General features: G+C 34.5%; 1 long non-coding RNA gene across 1 annotated transcript; it reads left to right on the top strand.

Moving 5' to 3' along the window:
- The first annotated feature begins 4,557 nt into the window (after positions 1 to 4,557).
- LOC137942770 (uncharacterized) lies at positions 4,558 to 6,635 on the top strand. The gene is made up of 3 exons (XR_011110593.1): positions 4,558 to 4,615; positions 5,806 to 5,892; positions 6,513 to 6,635. It is a non-coding gene; the product is annotated as an uncharacterized lncRNA (long non-coding RNA).
- The last annotated feature ends 738 nt before the right edge of the window (positions 6,636 to 7,373 follow it).

Raw genomic sequence — 7,373 nt, 5'->3', positions numbered from 1 at the left:
AAAATAAGAGAATTAGTAACTTGTAAAGTATATTTAATTAAAATATAATACTTAAATATTAAATTAGGTAAAATAAACATTATTACTACACGAATAACTAATTTAATGTATAACTAAAATATATTAATGTACTAATTAATTTAATTATATATTATATTAGTTAAAGATTACTGTTTATTGTACATTAATACAGTAATTACATGAGTCAATTAACTGTGCACATGATTAATCATAAAAAATAAATAAATAATGTTAAAAATAACATAAACGAATATAATACATTTAAGTTATTAATTTATTGATAATATATGGTGTTCTTTAACATAAAAAAATCATGCTTAAATAGGAAAAATCTATCAAATACTAACTTTAACACACTATATATTTTTACATATTATTAATTAAAAATATTTTTCCATTAAATTTAAAACCATTGCTTTAATTAATTATAAAAATGAGTTAATTAAACCAAGTGCTTGAGTTAAAAATATTTTAATTACCACTATTAAATCACTAATACAATAGAGTAAATAAAAAATAAATATGATTAATAAATAAAAAAGTATTATATTAATAACATAAGATGGATTTTTTACATGGTATTAATTAATAATATATTTTGACAAAATTAAAAATAATTAATTAATCAAATGCATACTTTAATGGGGGAAATCGAAATGGGGGAAATGGGGGAAATCGAACGAAATCAAAAAGTATTTTGGGGGAAAAGAGATTAGCGAGAGAGAGAGAGAAGGGAGTGGGAGGGTGAAAAGGAGAAGAGAGGGAGAAGAAAGAGAAGAAAGGGAGGCCAAGAGGGATAAGAGAGAGGGAGAAGCGAGAGAAAAAAATAGAGAGCGAGTTCGAGAGAAGAGAGGGAGGCATAGAGACGAGAGAGGGCGAGTCCGACAAAAGACCGAGAGACAGAGACCGGAAAGGAGAGTTCAAGAAAAGAGAGAGAGCAGAGCGTCGGGGACGCAGGGAGACAAGAGAGGGGGTACGGGAGAGAGGGAGAAAAAACGAAAATGAGAAGAGAGCGAGAGAGGGGGGTGCAAGGAGAGAGAGGAAAAAAAAACGTCGGGGGTTCGAACCCCCGCGTTCCCTTCATCTGGATGAATGACAAAAAGGGCCGGAAACCACTTTCCATTTTTTATAACGTGGAGATGATGTTCCGCTTCATCCCCAACATCCAGATGACATGAAGTCTGGCGCTCCACTAACGACGTAAACTGATGAACAACATAATGCGGCTAATCTTCATCTTTGACTTCAAGTTGACTAACCCCCCTTATAATCAGAGTACATGAACCTGTATTTATAATAGAGAAAGGTAGTAGAGTCTAATTACAATAAAACTATATTTGTCCCAATTACACCCAAACTCTAACATTTGAAGATAAGTCCTAGCATAATTAAATTACTCAATATAGATAAAAGACAAACATATTCAAACTAGAATTCTTCTAGGACGTGACCATAAGATAAAGATGCCTTTGTGAGTCCTTATTGATCATCCAACTTATGTGATAAGGATGGCAACTCGTAATAGTCATGGTGGGTCCTACTTCTTATGTGTTTGGGCCAATCTTGTGGGCCTTCTTTGGTCGTGTGACCCATCTTATAATACTCATAGATATGTAGGTCTTCTTTGGTCGTATAGGTTTGGGCTTATCTTCCAACAACAATGTTATGACATTGATTATAAAGAAAACTTCTCTCCAACGGCCAAATTGAACTCGATACGTATGTTATTATCTCTGGCAACTAACTCTTCGTGGTAGGTATATCAACTTGATGTTGCAATTCAGATTGTAGAATTCTTATACAAAAATGCATTTGAATCAATTTTGAAATGGGCTGTTTCCTTATTTTTTCATTTCAATCAGTGATAGTGTGGTGTGAGCTGCCGGTGCTTATGTTATTGATTGTTCTTGGCTTGATTCTTTTTTAGCTTCTAGTTGTTCATGATACTCTCAATATTAGTCTGGTCAACAGATCACCACAGATAATGTTTGTGATTTGATGTTACTAGTTTACTTGTTTTTGTCTTAGTTGGGCTGCGTTTTTTCCTGTAACACCTGGCTTTGAATCACATTATTTAGTTTTATATTTTCTATCACAAGTAGAATTGCTGTTTCTTCTGTTTTTTTTAGTTATATATGAAATTCATGTGAAAAGTCAAGATAATCGTTTTATGCATTTGAATATTCAGTTCATTATATTTCCTGTAGAAACCATTGGAGGAGTAACTTGTGAAAGGGACGGAGAGGGACGGAGAGATGCATTCCTTTGCATATAGATCTAATGCTCTGATAAATTTTGCTTTGATGATACTCGGTGTGATCTGTGCCATGGCGTCTCTTTCTAACAACCTCAACGTTCCTTCTCCAACTGCACAAGTTGAGGTACTTTTCTTCTCTTTCATAACCACACGATATTCTTGTCCATCTGTCTCTCTTCCTTTGACCTTATATTCAGATTACGTATTGCAGATAAATCCTTTTTCGGAGTGATCTTAACCTATCCTTTCTTATAAAAAAATTGGTAGTTTCTGAAAGAATTATGGGCCACTGGACAAATGTTTTTGGATGAGACTGTTAAAATTTGTCTGTCCTGTTTGTGTTGATGTCTTGATACGTCTGCTTAGGTTTCTTCTTCAATGCCTTTTAATGCCCTCAAGATCTAATCTAAATCTGATTTTCTGGCCTGGACATTTTCGTCTCCCTTCAATTAAGTTTTTGTTTGCTCACTAAATGTTTCTCTAATCTGTTTGATGTGATATTGATACAGGTGCTGAATGTAAACTGGTTTAAAAAGCAAGCAAATGGAAATGACGAGATGATCTTCTATGCTTCTTGGTGATATGAATTTCCTTTTATATGCCTTTTTTCCTCTGTTCATAACAGATGCAGTTTGTGATTTGTTACTCATTGTGTATACTCATTGTTATGCTGTTCATAATATGACAGATCTGAACTTTTTCTTGTTAGCTTTCTTCTCTTTAATCTGAGGAAGTTTAGTGAATTAAGACATTAGCATGATAAACCACCTCGTCTTCATCTGCCCCTTCCTTTAAAATTGTGCCTTGCACTTATGGAGCTACAACTGCATAAAACAGTTAATGATTCTTAATATATATATATTTTGCAAATATCTTATTTCTTGGCTTATTTTAACGGTCTGCTGGAGCTCAACTAGTTTAAGTGAGACCATCTGAACTGAATACTTGCTAAACATTTTCTCATTTTTACGCAAAACACCTTAAACACTAGAGTGTCCATCCATTGATCTGAAACATGGAAAAGGTCTTCATGTTTTATTTTACAAGGAAAATTAATCCTGTTGACAAAATATTCAAATGGTCGTTATGAATTCAAGCTATTGTTAATGGGAGTTCAGTGAAAATGAATATTACGACTGACAAGAATGGTTGGACCAGAGTAAAAAAAATAAAAAATCAGTTGCACTACTGTTTAATACAAACTAACATGGAGGCACTGCACAGCTGTCTTGGAACAAATTACATGGCATCAACAGCAAAAGATCAAGCAATGATTTATAATAGAGCAATAAAGAAGGAAAATTAGAAGATGATGAAAACCATTGGCGAGACAAATTTGCCAAATATCCTTGTTATGTCGTTTTAATCAATTTATGGACCAAATATTTTTTCTTCTGTTTCTTATATTGTTATGCATATGGTTTTAGCATTTATCTGTGAAGAATTTATTGAAAGTCTTTGTATTGCTTCAGTTTTGAAGTCCTTTTAGATGCAAGAATACTTATTCTGGCTTGTTGCAGGTCAGCTTGACGTTGAATATATCGGCAGACCTGCAGTCTCTGTTTTTGGAATACGAAACAGGTTTTCCTCATGAACATATCTTCTTACTGCTGTCAATGGTACTTTTTTTTCACTCATTTATATGCCTAAATTGTTCTATAGGTACTTGTGGTCGTTTTTCTCAATTTCAATATTTACCTCATTCCACAAGAGCAAGATATTGTTGTTATTCTGTGTTTGGATTAGAAAGTCCTTGTTTATAAAGTGTCTTACTGTTGATTGTCAATTTTAGATTCAAGTCATTCATCTTGTGTTGTACCAGTTTTATCCATTCTTTGTCATATGTAAATCTGAATTAGCAATGTCTCTCCATATGGAACTTGTTCCTCAAAATTTGAAAATTTGGACCTCAATTTCTGATGAGTGTTGAAAAATGACATTGACTACTTAGCACATTCCACTAATGGACTCCGGGCCACTTGTTGTGCATGTAGAATGGAATTTTCAAACTTTGATCAACGTATGTTTAACTTTTCAAACTTGCAATTTACAAATGATCCTCTATGCTGTAGCTGTATGCTGTATATGTACTGTTACATTTTTATGCAACTCTTTGAATTCGACTTTGATTATTTATAATACTTTTTGGTTGCTTGGTTTTTCTTCCTAAGGAAAAACACTTTGGGTTAAATACTGCTGCTCTTTTTGTATGGTAGCAATTTGTGCTGTTTCTTTCATTCAGTCATTGCTACTATAAGTTTTTAATCTATTCTATTTTTACAGGTTTTTGTTTTTCTGGCAGCTGAGTATGAGACCCCAGAAAACTCTTTAAATCAGGTAGAGTTTTATGACACCTTTATCTTGCGCCAGACTACTACTTTTGTTTCTTTATGTGGGTTTGTATCTATAAAACATCGATGTTCTGAGTTCAAAAGTAAAAGTAAAAGTAAAAATTAACTCTTCTAACATCCACAATCTTGGGGGAAATAGTAGAAGAGACCGGTTATATTAATTCTGTCGCTGCTTGTTTATTGGAGCATGGGTTAAGTAGATTTCGATGTTTTCGAGGTGTTCTGGATCCTATGTTTTGTTTTTGTTCCCTCACTTTGGCCTGTTAATTTGCTAGTCTTTTCTTGCAAAACCAGTTCATATTTGATTTTAAGTGTGACCTTGTAAATTATGTCTCCCCCATTGCTTTATGTTTTGTGAGGCTTCAACCCCCATTTCTCCCCAGAGAAGTTCTCATTGTTCAACTGGTACATAAAAATTTCTTTTTTTTTAAATGTTGAATGGCTTTTTATTAGTAAATGAAATTTTTTATAGATAGGTTGTTCATTTTCTTCTATTTAATACGATATCATATATGTATGTATGTGTTAGAGTGAAATTAATTTGTTGCTTTTTTATTTCTCAAGATCCGATGCATACCATTACTATTTTTATTGTGAGAATTTTCACTTGCTGCTTGCTAGTAGCACTTTTTCCTATTATCAAAACCAATAGTGAAGCTGTTCCTTGCTTTTGTGCACATGGAAAGAGGGTCAGGGACAGTTCCCACCTCATCTCAACCTTCTTTCCTCTCCAGGTGAGAAGAGGGAGGAGTGGAGAAGAGTGAGAAGTCAATAAGAGGCAACACCTTCTCTTTTTTTAAATAGTTTTTTAAACAAATATCAATTCACTATTTAAACATAAAATCAACTTTATCCTTCTCTGAGGTAACAGAAGGGGATCAGTGTATTGGGCTCTCTTCTATTCGTCATTTATATCTGTCAAATGATAGTGGATTCACAGTACCATATTAGATTTGTTCCCCGTGACAAAAAAACAAAAGAAATCCAGCCTATCCAGACATATGACTAATTTAAAAATTTCAGAGTTTGTAATTTCAATCTTATATCTTGATTTTGATATGTGTACTACATGATAAATTCCTTTTATTTTTTATTTAAAAATAATTACCTTTAATATTCATACCCAGTAGTTACATTAATTCTTGTATTTGACTTTTAATTGAGTGTTTTGTACAGGTTTCACTCTGGGATGGTATTATACCAGCAAAAGAAAATGCTAAGTTTTGGATTCAGATCCCAAACAAGTACCGTTTTATTGATCAGGTGAGCAACTCTGTCCTTTTGGTTCGGTCAATTACATTTCAAGTAATAGATCAAGACGATTTCTGAAGTGCCTACAGGTAAGTTGTCAACATCATTGTGTTCACGTATCACCAAAACAGTCCAATAAACTCTCTACTTCTCCAGTTTATCTTACCACCCTAACGTCTAGAGCAGCTTCAGCCCCATGAGTGAATGTGTAGACCTGCTAATAGGGTTCGAGTGGGGTGGGATAAAACAGGGAATCAGCCAGGCCTTTCCTGCATAATGAGAGGATAGGAGTGCTGCCTCATCCAGCGGGAGAGTGATGAGGTCTAGCAAAAAGCAACATCTGGGTTCTAAAGTGCAGACAGATTTTGCAACACCACCTCATGGGATGGACTCCCCCAAAAGAGATGGAAAATGAAGGGGGATGTCCACCTCTCGCTTCCCCTTTTTTCTCACCATGGCCATCCCCCTTGGACTTGGCACCTTTTACAAGCTTGCTGAGGTTTTAAGTAAAATAGGAGTCCTACATTGTATTTAATCAAAACCTGTATACTGAGAAGGATTTCTATGAGCAATTTGCCATCCTACATATTTTTTCCAATCCTAGTAACTGTGTTTTTATTTCTTTCCTGTAGGGAATCAATCTGTGAGGGAATGAATTTAATCTGACCCTGCAATGGCATGTCATGCCCAACACAGGAAAAATGTTTGCTGCTAAAATAGTTATGACTGGATATTGCCTGCCAAAAGAATTTAGATAGGAGTTTCTCAAAAACAACAACAAAAACAAAAAAAAAAATGGATTGTTTCTTCATTCTTCATCTTTTGTACTTTTCTTTTTTTTGATGAAATCATCTTTTGTACTATTTAGAGATAAGCTTATAGTAACTTATCAATGAAAGAGGAATATTCACATGGATTGAAAGCAATGAATTCTGCTCTGCTTCTCCAAGACCTAGTTTTTGGTTGATTGATGCCAGGGAGTGACTGTGAGGAAGTTAAGCTGAATTTTAATGTGAGCATCTTACAAACAGCAAATGGTGGTAATAGACAAGACTGTTTGTCTGCTCTTTACACCTCCGAGTGCTATGCTATGTCAAAATTGTGTCCGAGTCTGTGTTCATTTGCCCAAATCTACCTTTTAATGCAGTGGCTCAATGGAATTTAATGTGGGAAGGGAACCGCGCAGGGGCATGGTTGGCTTGGGAGAAAGTGTCTGAAAAGGAGTGTTAACATAGAGAAATTGCAGACAAGTTGTAAAAAAAGATGGAAAACAAACTAAATGTTGTAAAAAAACTGAACCTTAACTGGTTGGAAAATGTTCATAAGAGGAAGAGGATTTTGTTAGTGGTTGAGACAAAGAAGGTCTCATAATAGAGCTTCTTTGATACCAGAAACCTCTTCAAGGTCCTATCTTATTGAATTAGGCTGGAATTTAGAGGTGTCAATGGGATGTTTTAATGGAAGAGGTTTGAAGGAACAATGGAGGGGTTGAC

The sequence above is a fragment of the Aristolochia californica genome, unplaced genomic scaffold (assembly GCF_029961685.1).
Source record: "Aristolochia californica isolate CCGP_79_NKW_82.1479 unplaced genomic scaffold, dmAriCali1.0.hap1 SCAF_10, whole genome shotgun sequence".
Lineage (NCBI taxonomy): Eukaryota > Viridiplantae > Streptophyta > Magnoliopsida > Piperales > Aristolochiaceae > Aristolochia > Aristolochia californica.
The sequence above is the reverse complement of the archived record's forward strand: the minus strand, read 5'-3'. Positions and strand labels throughout refer to the sequence as shown.